At 39.8% G+C, this 12,378-nt stretch overlaps 1 protein-coding gene across 4 annotated transcripts in view; it reads left to right on the plus strand.

Annotated features, from left to right (window-relative positions):
- Positions 1 to 1,520: 1,520 nt before the first annotated feature.
- The window catches only part of GUCY1A1 (guanylate cyclase 1 soluble subunit alpha 1), a 60,883-nt gene continuing 50,025 nt past the window's right edge, over positions 1,521 to 12,378 (plus strand). The window contains exons 1-2 of one of the 4 annotated variants that reach the window (XM_032413049.1): positions 1,521 to 1,743; positions 2,122 to 2,195. The gene's annotated coding sequence lies outside the window, so the exon portion shown is untranslated. Of the gene's footprint in view, positions 1,744 to 1,765; positions 1,980 to 2,121; positions 2,196 to 2,546; positions 2,782 to 2,855; positions 3,168 to 12,378 lie in introns of those variants that run through there. The other 3 variants (XM_032413050.1, XM_032413051.1, XM_032413053.1) reach the window with 3 other exon arrangements.

Here is a 12,378-nt window from a genome sequence, read left to right on the forward strand (position 1 = left end):
TGCTTTAAAGCTTGTGAGCTACAGGGGATTATAGATACAAAAGGGAAAGGGTACATACCCTTTGTTCTCCAAATACTTGCACATCACAAGGTATAATTCAGTTGTAAAAATATATATACAGTTGTAAAATGTAATACAGTTGTAAATATAATACAGTGTTAAAAATAATGGTTTTTCTGCTTTCTAAATAGACACAAGAAAGACCCTTAGGTCATCTTAATACATTATGTTTCTATTGTATCTGATTGTTTAAAAATATTGTATGCATGCCTCTACTTAACTGATTTTCCAGTTCTTCCTGTTCTTGATTTCTCCTTGAGATCACCTGAGACAATCACACAAGGCTGACATAGTCACCTACTGCAGTTTTAGTGCACAGTGCATCACTGGGTATTTATTTTTACTTTTTATTCTAGGTCTTAAATTCTAAGAGCTGTGAGGACAAACGTCCTACTGACTTAAGACATTAACATGGGTTGGGTGTAGAGGAGGAGAATGTTTCAGAGATGGCAGAACCAAAAAATGCCAATTTATAGCCCTGAACTTTTGCCTGATACTAAGGCAAAGTTTACTTAAATGCTTTTTTTTTAAAAGATTTATTTATTTATTTGTCAGAGAAAGAGAGAAAGAGCATGAACAGGGGGAGTGGCAGGCAGAAGGAGAAGCAGGCTCCCCAAAGAGCAGGGAGCCCAATGAAGGACTCCCTGAGCCAAAGGCGGTCGCTTAACAGACTGGGCCACCCAGGCATCCCTTTAAATGCTTTTTTTTTTTTTTTAATTTAAATGTCTTTTTTTCCCCCTTCTTTGCTTATTCTCACTCATGTTTGCCATGAGGAGAACATAGTGCACAAGGCTGGGAGAAAATTTTGCAAATGTGGTGAGTCTAACATGGGACTAGATCATGTGCTGGATGTTGGGAGAAATATAAGAATTGCAGATAACCATGAACGATTTGTTTCAGAGTTCCTGGGTTTGAAGAAGGATCACATAATAATCAGGATTAATTATGAATTCACAATGAAACAGCATAATGAGATTTTTTTAAGTCAGGAAACTGACTCAAAATCAGTGTCAGAACTTATTTTTCTGTGCTGGAATTCTCTCTCTCACACACACACACAGACACACACACAAGCAATAGAAATGAATGCACTGAACCAAGCAGAATCAGGACTTTACTGGAAAGATGTGCAAGTTTTGCAATCGCATAATTGCATTTGCAAAGGCGTAGATTGGTTTTAAACCTGTAAACCAGGACAAGAAAACCGTCCGTGCGGTATTAACTTCTGAGCAGAAATGTTGGGGAGTTTTAACTACTGTAAACGACAGTTTTTCTGGACCAGTATGTAGTGGAGACTTTTTTCTTTTTTCTAAGTGAGCCAAATTTTCCTTGAGTTCCCTCCCCCTTTTTTTTGTTTGTTTGTTTGTTTCTCTTCCTTTGTCCCTGTCCCTTCTCCCTGTCTCCACACAGTAACTGCTGGGATGGCGATTGGGCGGCTGGAGAGGCCAGGACTCAGTTCCCCTGCCCTAGTCTGGGCGTTGTGGGTGGGACTCCAACACAGAGAGCTGATTTCCCAAAGCAGGTTTCTATGCAGTTTTCCAACACTTTGGCTGCGCTAAACCCGAGCCAAAAGGCAAAGAGCAGCCGGGGAGCCGCCCCAGGCGACCGACACCTGCGGAGGGAGAGGGGGCGGGGAGCGTCACGAGCATCGGCGGGACCCAGACCCTGAGTGACCTCACCATGGTGCGTTTTAGTCGCTACTTTCTTTTTCAGTCTTTCGGTGCTGGGAAGGGGAAGGATTCTGAAAAGAACTTGAATGCCGTAGGGAAAGGGATTATGAGGGATCCTTTGGAGTCATCAGAAGAGAGAGAGATACGGAGACAGGGAGGGACCACGGCCAGAGCTGATTGAGTGTTTGGGAGCAGAGCGGGGAATCCGGTTTGCGAGGCACGTCGCGTCCCGCCCAGCCTGTTGAGCAGGTAGACCGGAGTGAGCCCAAGTGTGAATACCGCGGTCGCGTGTTTGGTGGCTGCACTCGCGCCCCGACTGACAGGTGCGGCTGCAGGGTCCCTCTCCCGCTCACCCTCCTGTCCCTGACGCCCACTCTCTCTGCGTTCGCAGTGGGGATTTGCCAGGCGCACCCTGGAGCTGCCGGAGATCCGGAAACGCAGCCGCGAGGTCTGTGAAGCCAGCGAGTAAGTGGTCTCTGAGTGCCCACGCGGCTCGGGGCTCCCCAGAGAGGCAGTCCTTCTCCCCGGGCCCCTGGCCTGGGCTCATCCCCCTTCCCCTCCCTGGGAAGACTTCCGCGTGCTCCCAGCTGCTCAGCCCCTGGGGGCCGGGGCCCGGTTCCCACGGCGGGGAGGAGCGAGGGAGCAAAGGAGACGGCGCCCGGGGGCCCGGCTCAGGGCCCGGGGGAGCTGCGGGGCCCGAGGGAAGAGGACTGACGGGGGTGGGCGCCGGGCCGCGCAGCGCCCGCGGTGGCGCTCGGAGAGCCGGGGCGTGAGAACGCGCGGGGCGCGCTGGGGCCGCTGCTCTCCCACGGCCGGGGCGCCGGGGCCTCGGGCGCACGCGAGGGCCAGCTGCGGCAGCAAAGGGCCGCCGGGACCTGAGAGCCGGCCGGGGCTCGAGGCCGCGCCCCGGCTTCACCGCAACTTCACCCCGCCGGCTGCTGCGTGGGCGAACCATTCGCCCTTGTAGGGAGCAAACAGCTGCGATCGCTCGATTGCTTAGAGAAAGCATCCAGCAAACTTCCAGCAGGGCTGCTCGGGGCTGGACCCAAGAGTAAGTGTGTGTGTGTGTGTGTGTGTGTACGCGCGGGGTGTGTGTGTGTGCGTGTGTGTGTGTGTGTGTGTGTGTGTACGCGCGCGGTCTAATTTGGCAGACCATTTTTCTGTTCTCATTATGACTGCAGCACTTGGGGAGATGGTGAGCAAAGGATCACAACCGTCTCTGCGCGTCGCGTCTGTGCCTGCAGCCTGTGCTTGCTGAGCTGAGCAGCCTCACAGTGGCACTTGTGTGAGGGGCTGCCGTGCATCGTAGTCATGTGATTTCAGGCTATGGATTTCGTGCGTCTTTCTTTTGCTCACTTATTTCCTACGGTTCTTCATTTTGCACTGGATGAAGTTTGTATCTTCTGAAGTAATCCAGGTTGAACCTCTCCCTTAATGGTAACCGGTCAGAGTCACCTTGTTTCCAACATACTGAAAACTCGTCTGAGTTGTAAATACAACAGGCCATTTTGTGTGTGTGTGTGTGTGTGCGTGCATTTATTTTGTATCAGTAGTGATTTTTCAGGGTCAGTCTTCCGATGGTGATATCATTAAATGTCTACCTACTTACTTGAACTGGTCTTGGTGGGAACATCATTAACCCTCTGGTTACATACATAAACGTCGAAGCACTTAATGATAGAGACTTTTATATCTTAGTTCATAATGTGGAAGTAATCTGTTGCTTTTCCTAAAATGGCTATATTTCTCTTCAGGAGGGGTCATGTCAGATGCTATACTATGAAGAGTGGTAAAAAATCAGTAACAATAAAAATATAACAACAATATGAAAATCTAAGATTCCAAAGCAAACTTTAATTTGTCAAAAAGCTGTATAAGCTTTATTACTCTTTGAGTGAGATTGTCTGAGTAGTCTGTGTTCTGCTAAGTTATTAAACAACTGGGTCGGTAGATCTTCTTCAAGGAGTCATGAAGCCCCTGATATTGTATTTAAACATTTGAGTCACTGCAATTTTAGGGCGATAGTCCAGAGTTCTCAGATATCCAAAGGGATCTTTGACCCAACAGAAAAATAACCACAAAGTTATAATATATGAGCTTTACTTTTTCTTGTCAAAACAATAGGCTTTCTACATAAAGCCTGCAGACATAAAATGGTAGGAAAAATTCTAGAATAACTCATGTTATAATAATTAAACATTTCATATAAGATAGGCCCACTTGTATGTTTTTAAATGTATCAGGAAACTTAGGTAGGGGAACTTTATTTAGTAGAAATTTGTGATGAATACATAGGTACATTCTGTTTCTTCTGCTGTAAGATCTCTTTCTAGTATGACACAGAAAATAAAAATTTTATTTTTCACTATTTGAAACCCAACAGAAATATAAAGTACTTATACTTGGTATGGTGTTTCAAAGTGTGTGAATATAAATTATCCCTTAAAGGCCATGTTTTTAGATGTCCAGGTACAGTATATCTAAGATAGTTTTCTGTCATTTAGAGAATGTGGAAGAAAATATAAAGGTATTTGACTTATATCTGGCAACACCAAAGGAAAAAGAAATGTGGGAAACTTCATAAGTCTTAGTCCTTATATTTCTTACAACTATGGTTTATGAAACAATCTTATTTTAAGGCATTATTTTGAAAAACTGTTTTAATATTGCACTAAAAACTAAAGAAATGATAACTGAAATGAAATTATTTCTATTATGAATACATCAATAAAATATTTTTGTGCCTAAATGTCAACTGTTATGTCATAGATATTTTTCAAACAAAAAGACTTAAATTTTTAGTTAATGCCAGGTTTGTTTGTTTTTTATAAATTAAGATTGGATAACCTTGAATTTTGTCAGAATTCATATCAGGGAAATTAAATCCTATATTTACATTTGTAGATCACATTTGCTAACAATTAATAATGACTGTAGGGGGGAGAATATTTATTTTTTTAATAGTATCAGTACCCAAAAAATCTCTAGTTAAAAATCAAATTAGCCTTAAGAATTAATTTCTCCATGTAAGGAGAAGTAGAAAGCTAAAACAGTATTTGAGTAAATCAAAAGATATGTTACTGATGGGAAAATTTTTTGGAGGAAATTAGTTATTGAGAATATTTTCCATATGTCAGATTTGCCAGCAAGTTGCTTAGCTTCTCTTTTTTTTTGCTGGGATAAATAACTTTTATGGCACTGATTTTTATACCATTTAATTATAGATATTCACCCAAGCTACTTTTCTTAAATACTACTAATTACTTTTCTGTATATTTGTAGAAAGAGATATTTTTCTTTGTAAAATATCAATAAATTTAGTTTTTAGTCTCTAGACCATCTGGATTTACTCAGTAGGTATTTGTTAGGTGCCTATGCAATAGTTTTGAGTATTTCTACCTTGACCTGATACGAGAAGGGTTTTTGACAATTTTTAGGTTTTCATATGAACAAATTTGGCTGTCCATGGACTACTCGACTTATTTGGGGTTGGAATAATGTTTGGCTATCCTGAATCACATTTGCTTGTTTTATTTCTCTCAAACCGTTTAGAAGTGTCTGACCTATTTCATATTTTTTTCTCTCTCCTGGGTTCAGGCCAACAGATTTTATCTTCCTGTAGTCATGAGGGTTATAGAGTATGAATAGAATTATTTGCAAGGAGTGAAGAGCTTTAGGTAAGCTCCCTCCTCAGCCTACAGTAGGAAAGAATGATTACCTTATAAAACTTGAGGGTCTCTGGGGCATGATTACCCCTTCCCACAAAAATGTGATTTTCACTGCTTGTAGTTACTCATATCACTTACCCGAAATGCTTTCTGGCAATTAATACTTGTTCTATAATATGAACCCTCCCTTTCAGAAAATCAAAGGCAACTCAATTTAATTAACTCCCCACATACCACCACCTCCTACGCACCACAGTAGGAATTAGCAAGAAGCCAACAGAAGACAATGGCTTTGGGAGTGAACACCCGGGGGAAAGGAAGTTGGGCAGACCAAAAAAAACTTCTTAATCCTGAATTTGTTTTCCAGGTCTGACCTATCTACATGTCTCCTTTCTCTATGTGGCATTACATTAAAAATACCTGTAAATATGTCTATATTGCCTACCGAATTCAGATCTCTTTCAGGATACTCATCACTGGATCCACAGTACCTGGCCCATAGTAGGTGTCTAATAAGACTAATTGTGTTGTCTTTGTAATTACTGAATTAAGGGTTTTTTTATGCCTTGATACTATAAATTATTCTGTTCAAGAATATGATTTTTTAAAGAAATATTTGTTTTGCACTGATGCTCAATGGAATATAGGTCTTGATCATCCAGAGACATTGCTGTGCTCTTCTCTCATGTGGCTTTTCAGCCTGTTCAGAACTGCTTGTAAACTGTTACTTCTTTCACCATCGTCCAATTACCCTTTGTTTTTTTAAATTTACATCTTTCACTTGTGTTACCCTGCCCCCATTACCAGTGCTTTTTGACCTCCTGAACATTCGACTTTCCTTGGGAATCTAAAATAATGGAGGTTTTTCATCAGCTGTCATTGTCCAGGGCTTCATTCAACATCTACGGATTTGGCTTTCACAGGACCATAACCTGCTCGACCTCCCTCTGGGAGTCCGCTGGTGTTCACCCACTTGGGCCTTCTCATCACTCAGGATTGCCCTGGCTGAACGAAAAACTAAGCATTTCATAGTCTTTCTTACCAATAACCTCTTATCCCTCCCCTAATTCCACTCACTCATCACTACCCAACACCCTTCTCTCCCATTACTGTTCATTGGCCGCCCCCAATTTTCTCATGTTTTCCTCTTTACTTACCACACTCGTCTTGAACAGCAACGTCAACTCTGCTTCAGACTTCAGATCTCTTGCCACTAGAGCTACCAGAATCTGATTCACTCTAACTTCAGCTTAAGAGATGGTTAACAGTGCTAAGAAGTTAGTTTATCCTCTCTTGGATAATTCCATATCAAATTCTCTCATAGTATGAGCAAGTCTCCTCATAATACTTGTTCCAGATTTTTCTAGGTTTTCCGTCTGCCCACATTAGCCTTACTCTTTTCATTCTTAGCAGATGACCTTATTTCCGTATTCACAGAGAATATTAAGACCAATTTAGGCAAATCATTTATCAAGATTCATCTGGAACTTAGGAGGCATTTCTTTATTTGACCCTTCTTGAGCATAAGGACTCTTTTCTTATATAGAACAATACTATATATGAATATATGAATATTACTAATCTCTGTAATATTCATATCCTGATTATTACCTCTTAGAGTACTTACACAAAATGCTTTTATATATGACAACTCTTGTTTCTCTATTGGTACTATCCAGTTCCTTCAACTCATCCTTATTTGACATGACTTGAAAGTCTCATTATCATCAGGGAACTTCTCTTTTGGATGCACTCCTGTTTTTCTTAAAGTGTGGGCCCTAGAGCTGAACATAGATGAGCGGACTGCTATCATTAGATATATGTGGCTAAGTCCTCTGGATATCGTATAGTAAATCATCCTAAAATCTAGTCTGTTTTTCCCCCACTTTTTTTTTTTTTTGCATCCACACTACATTGTTTAATTATGCATCCTTTTGTCCGTACTCTTCTGCAGATATATTTCTCCTCAGTTGTACATTTGGCCACTTGAGTTGGGACTTCTAAAAATACTTACTGCAATTAAATATAATCTTTACCTTTAGTTAGTCTATTGTTCCAGAAGGTCAAGGTATTTTTGGATTCTGATTCCTTGATAAAGATTAGCCATTCTTCCCAATTTAGCAACATTAATAGATTTGATTAGGATACAATTAAGATCTTCATCCAAGTAACTGCACAATGCTGAACTGGAAGGACATCTGGCACAATCCTAGATCCTAGACACTTTCTTCTTGCTTTACATTAGTCTATGAATTAGTAGTCCTCTTTATGAGGATGTCCAGCCAAATATATCATCAATATCTCTTTCTTTGGAGTTTACATTCCTTTGTGTAGCCCAGGAATATACTGTGACAGACTTGGTCAAATTCCTTGGGAAAATGCATTTCTACTTTCTGCAGAATAGATACCAAGTTATTATTTTTATATAATAATATGCTCCCTGCGACCTTCACTAGCTTGTAGGTAACAACACATCACATTTTGAATACTCACATACCATAGTGTTACAGATCTCTTGGGAATCATGCCTGGAATGAATGTCAAGCTCTCTAGGCTGGAGTTGATGGAATCACCTTCTCTATTTTGAAAATTGAGACAATGACTGGATGCTTCCTTCTCTATCAACCCTTCTCTTCATTGTAATATTTTTAAAGATGATTGTAACTATTCCCTTATTTCATCCGCAAATGCTTTCAGTACTTCGTCATGTAGTTTCTTCACATGAATGGATTTAAACTCATTTAGAATATTTAATATCATTCTATACCTTGGGCCTTAAATTTGTTATTTTGATTTTGGTCTTACTTTTGCCAGTATGAATATTATTTTCTTGAGGAATGGAGATGAAACAAAACAAAAATAGAGTAATTCTGCTTGACCAGTCCTGTGCCATCATTTGAATTTCCTCACATCCCCCTCAAGTCCTTGAACTCTTCCTATACCAGTATAAATGCCATTATCTCCACTTTATCTGAAAGATAAATTAAAAGAATTAAAAGAACTTTTTTTTGAATTTGTAATTTTTGAAAGCTTCAGCTTATTTTATATTTTATGACACTCTTCTCAGAGGCTCAGTCACTTTTGTGTACTTCACGCAATAAGGTTTATTAAGGATTATGTTCGTCACTGAGCGACGTACAACACAGTTCATGACACAGTCCCTGACTTGAGGGAATTTAAAGTCTGCATGTAGAAATAACAGAACCCAGAAGTAGTCTCAGAATTACACACATCAGCACTTATCAATGAACTTAATATTAGTGGTGGTCTGAAGAACTTAAAGGAGAGAGCTTTGCAGGGTGGAAATACTGAAGGCTCTCTAGGGAAGATCTGGCTCTTAGTTGAGATTTTAAAAGAGGACTGATGTGGGACTTTGCAGGACCTGCAGGATTTAAATATAGAGAAGAGTGGGAAGGGTGTTCTGGGCAGAGAATAGGAAAGGCGCCGAACAGGAAGCGGGTGAGTGGGGTGTGCGTGTGTGCATCCACGTGCGTGCATGTCTATGAGGAACTAGGGTATGGAGGGAGAAGGGGCAACAGCAAGTCTCCTCAAGAATACCTTTGAAGTATTTCTTTGTGTGAAATACTACTACCCCCCCCCATTTCTAGATTTCTTTTCCCTTTGCTCAGTTTTCGAGAGGCCCATACCTACTCAACCTTTTCGTCTCAAATTAGGCTCTACTTCTCAGAAACTTTCCCTGACCTTTCCAGCCTGTGTTAAGTGCTCTGTTATGTTTTTCTTCAATGCCTTGTGCTTCCCCCATCATATTATTATACTACCCTGTAATTGCTTGCTGAATTGTCTGTTTTCACCAGTATACTCCTATTCGGTGGCAGGAGGTACCATTTCTGTCTAGTTCTCATTCTATTCATAGACACCTAATAGAAGTGTCCCATGGATCCTAAGCACTCAGTAAAAATGTGTGATATGATACAGGCGTGCTTGGAGTGATGAGGTTATGTTGGGGCATATTTATAAAAAGATTTAAGGTAAAGAGAGGTTAGATTACAAAAGACCAGGATGCCAGGCTGAGTTTTTGCTTTATTAGGTAATGTAGAACTATCTTGTTTTTTTAGTTTAGGGACAGGATACGGCACATGCATGACTTTTAATTAGACCTTTGTAAATCAATTCAAACCATTCAAAATTTGATATGCTTTTCTAGATTTAATGAGGAAATTATTTGGCTCCTTACCTTGCATCAGGTGTTTCCATCTGTGAGGTTGAGAAGCCCCCATAACTTTAATGCTATTCGTTTTGTTAAAGAAGTTTTGTTATTTTACTAGTCTAATTTTATTTGTAGGATATTGAAGTTATTAGCTGCTGATTGTTCTCAATTTTCAATCATTTTGCGGCTTCCGATGCTATTATAAATATTTAAATGTTATGTGGTTTATATTATTAAGTTAATAACACACAGGGCAAGGAATTTCAATGTTCCATTGGTATAATATAAACTTTTAAGTCATATATTTGTGAGCATAAAGTTTAACAAAGATAGCACAATAGGTGGAATATTTAGGGGATTACAACTCTAATATGGAAGAGATTTGGATAAGCACATTAACATTGTCAGTACTTGATATGTCCAATATTTAAAACAAGATATTCTTACAGTGGATTAGTATTCATTTGTAAATGTGATTAGGAAAACACACTTTTCCCAGTGAAGACTCTTTGGGTAAAATTCCATTTTTTAAGTGTTTTAAAATATTCGCAGTCATTAATTGTAAGTAACATTCCTCTTTGTCCACCTCTACCCCAAATAACAATTTAATACCCCATGCATCTATTTCTGGTTCTTTTCTCTAGTGACTGGCTTACAGTAATTCTTACGTTTGTGTTGTGTTGTCTTATGCTTAAAAAAATCAGCAGTGGTATATAGGAGAGCTGTGATCTTTCTTGAGAAAGTCTGTTCCTTGGGTAGATAGCAAATTATCCAAACTGAATTTGCTAGCTTTCCCCATCCCCTCTTTCTTTGCCACCCTTTGAAGCTATAAGAATTTATCCTGATTTAGACTGGATTACCACCTGCAACTCATCTCATGGCTTGGCCAAGGGCAAGAAGGTTGTATTTGAGGAGTTTCATAAGGCCATCTACCACAAAAGTTTTTCTTCCACTGGTCCTCTCCTAGGGACAACTCCTTTGGATTGATGTGGTCCTTTGGATTTTATCTCTAATCGCTTCTCGGCCTTTTGGCTAAGATCAAGTGTGGATTTTATCTCTAGGAGGCCCTGGAATAACTGTTTTACTCAGAAGAACAGCATAGCCTTTTTTGCCCAATAGCAAAAGTCACATTTATTATGTTGCCTTATACCTTCAAGCAAGAGTATGGTTTCTTGGACCGTAGACGTTTAAATGTAAGAGAAAAAGAAAACTGAAAGACCTAGCATGTAGGACATAAATGAGAAAGGTAGATACAAGTAGGGTACATTTGGGTGACAGTATGGTGTTCAGACAGAAAGAGGAAGGTTAAAAAAGTTTAAGGTCCTGAAAAGAGTTGTTTCTTCACATTTTTGTTCCCTATCCTAACTGGGGATGGTTAGAACATTTTCCTCACCAGCATGTTGTGGTCTTGATTATCTATCTAAATCAAACCAGAGTAACATCAATTTAGTTATATTTATCTTAATATTGGATCTGTTTCAGTACATAGTGGAAATTGGTAGCTGTAGGTTGTCGTAGTCTGTTTTACACACGGTAAAATGGTGTTTGGCTACGTTTCTTTACATTAACTGTCCTTGATAAATATCACTGGTCATTGTATGAGTAGCAAGAATTTGCTGCATGCCATGTGTTAAAAATGATTTTCAGTGTTGTAGAGATCATGCAGTGTTCATAATTTCAAGTAGTCTGCCAGCCTTACTTTACTGTCTAACTCTGCTGGCCAATGTCTTGGTTATTCTCTTACTTGATTCTGTGTTATGGACATATTGTCTTTACTGTACTTGGTCACCAAGCTCTTTTTGTTTGTTTGTTTCTGTCATTGTCTTTTGCACATCTTTTTCTGCTCCTTAGAATACCTTTCTTGTTTTCTATGCCTTGTTATTTCTTACTTATTCTAGAAGCTTCAACTTGAGTCTTTTTTCGAGGAAGCATTTACCAGTGTACCAAGTCAGGTTTAGATGCAGATTTTCTGTCTTCCCATCACATGTCATGAGAGATCACACTTTAACTGAATGTGTGTGCTTTTAGTCTGTCCACACCCCATTCCCTACATGAAACATTCCTTAAGGGTCTAGTGCTGCTTTGTTTTTATTTCTTTTTGTTTTTGTTTTCTGAAACCTCATCTCTTAGAAATTAGTCATAGATGCTTAATATTTCTAGGATATATGAACAAATGAATGAATGGATGGATGGATGGATAAATTGAGGAATTCAGGTAGAAGAAAGGGGAATATTTTAAGGGAAGATTAGGTAGAGTAATTATAAAGAAAGGTCCTGGAGAAAGCATGTTGTGATGGGAGTCCAGAGCAGTATATAGACTTTGAAGAGGAAATACATTGTCTTGTCCAATATCAGAAAGAAGTATACATTGGTGGATACAGAATTAGTGTGATGTTAAGGTAAATGCTGTGGAAGAGAGCAGTGGCATTACCCAAATGATTTGTGAGATATAAACCTAAAGTATATTAATTGAAAGCACTAACTATGCATTTGATAAAGAACCCACAGTCATTATATACTTGTTTGAAGTAAAAAGTAATATTTTTTTTCTTTTTTAAAATATTTTTTTTATTTATTTATTTTAGAGAGAGAGAAAGAGTGTGAGCGGGAGGTGGGTCAGAAGGAGAGGGAAAGAGAGACTCTTAAGCAGGCTTCTCCCTGAGCATGAGACTGACTCAGGGCTCGATCCCAGGACCCTGAGATCGTGACCTGAGTGGAAATCAAGAGTCGACGCTTAAGGGGCACCTGGGTGGCTCAGTCGGTTAAGCGTCTGCCTTCGGCTCAGGTCATGATCTCGGGGTCTTGGGACTGA

The sequence above is a fragment of the Phoca vitulina genome, unplaced genomic scaffold (assembly GCF_004348235.1).
Source record: "Phoca vitulina isolate PV1807 unplaced genomic scaffold, GSC_HSeal_1.0 scaffold14, whole genome shotgun sequence".
NCBI lineage: Eukaryota > Metazoa > Chordata > Mammalia > Carnivora > Phocidae > Phoca > Phoca vitulina.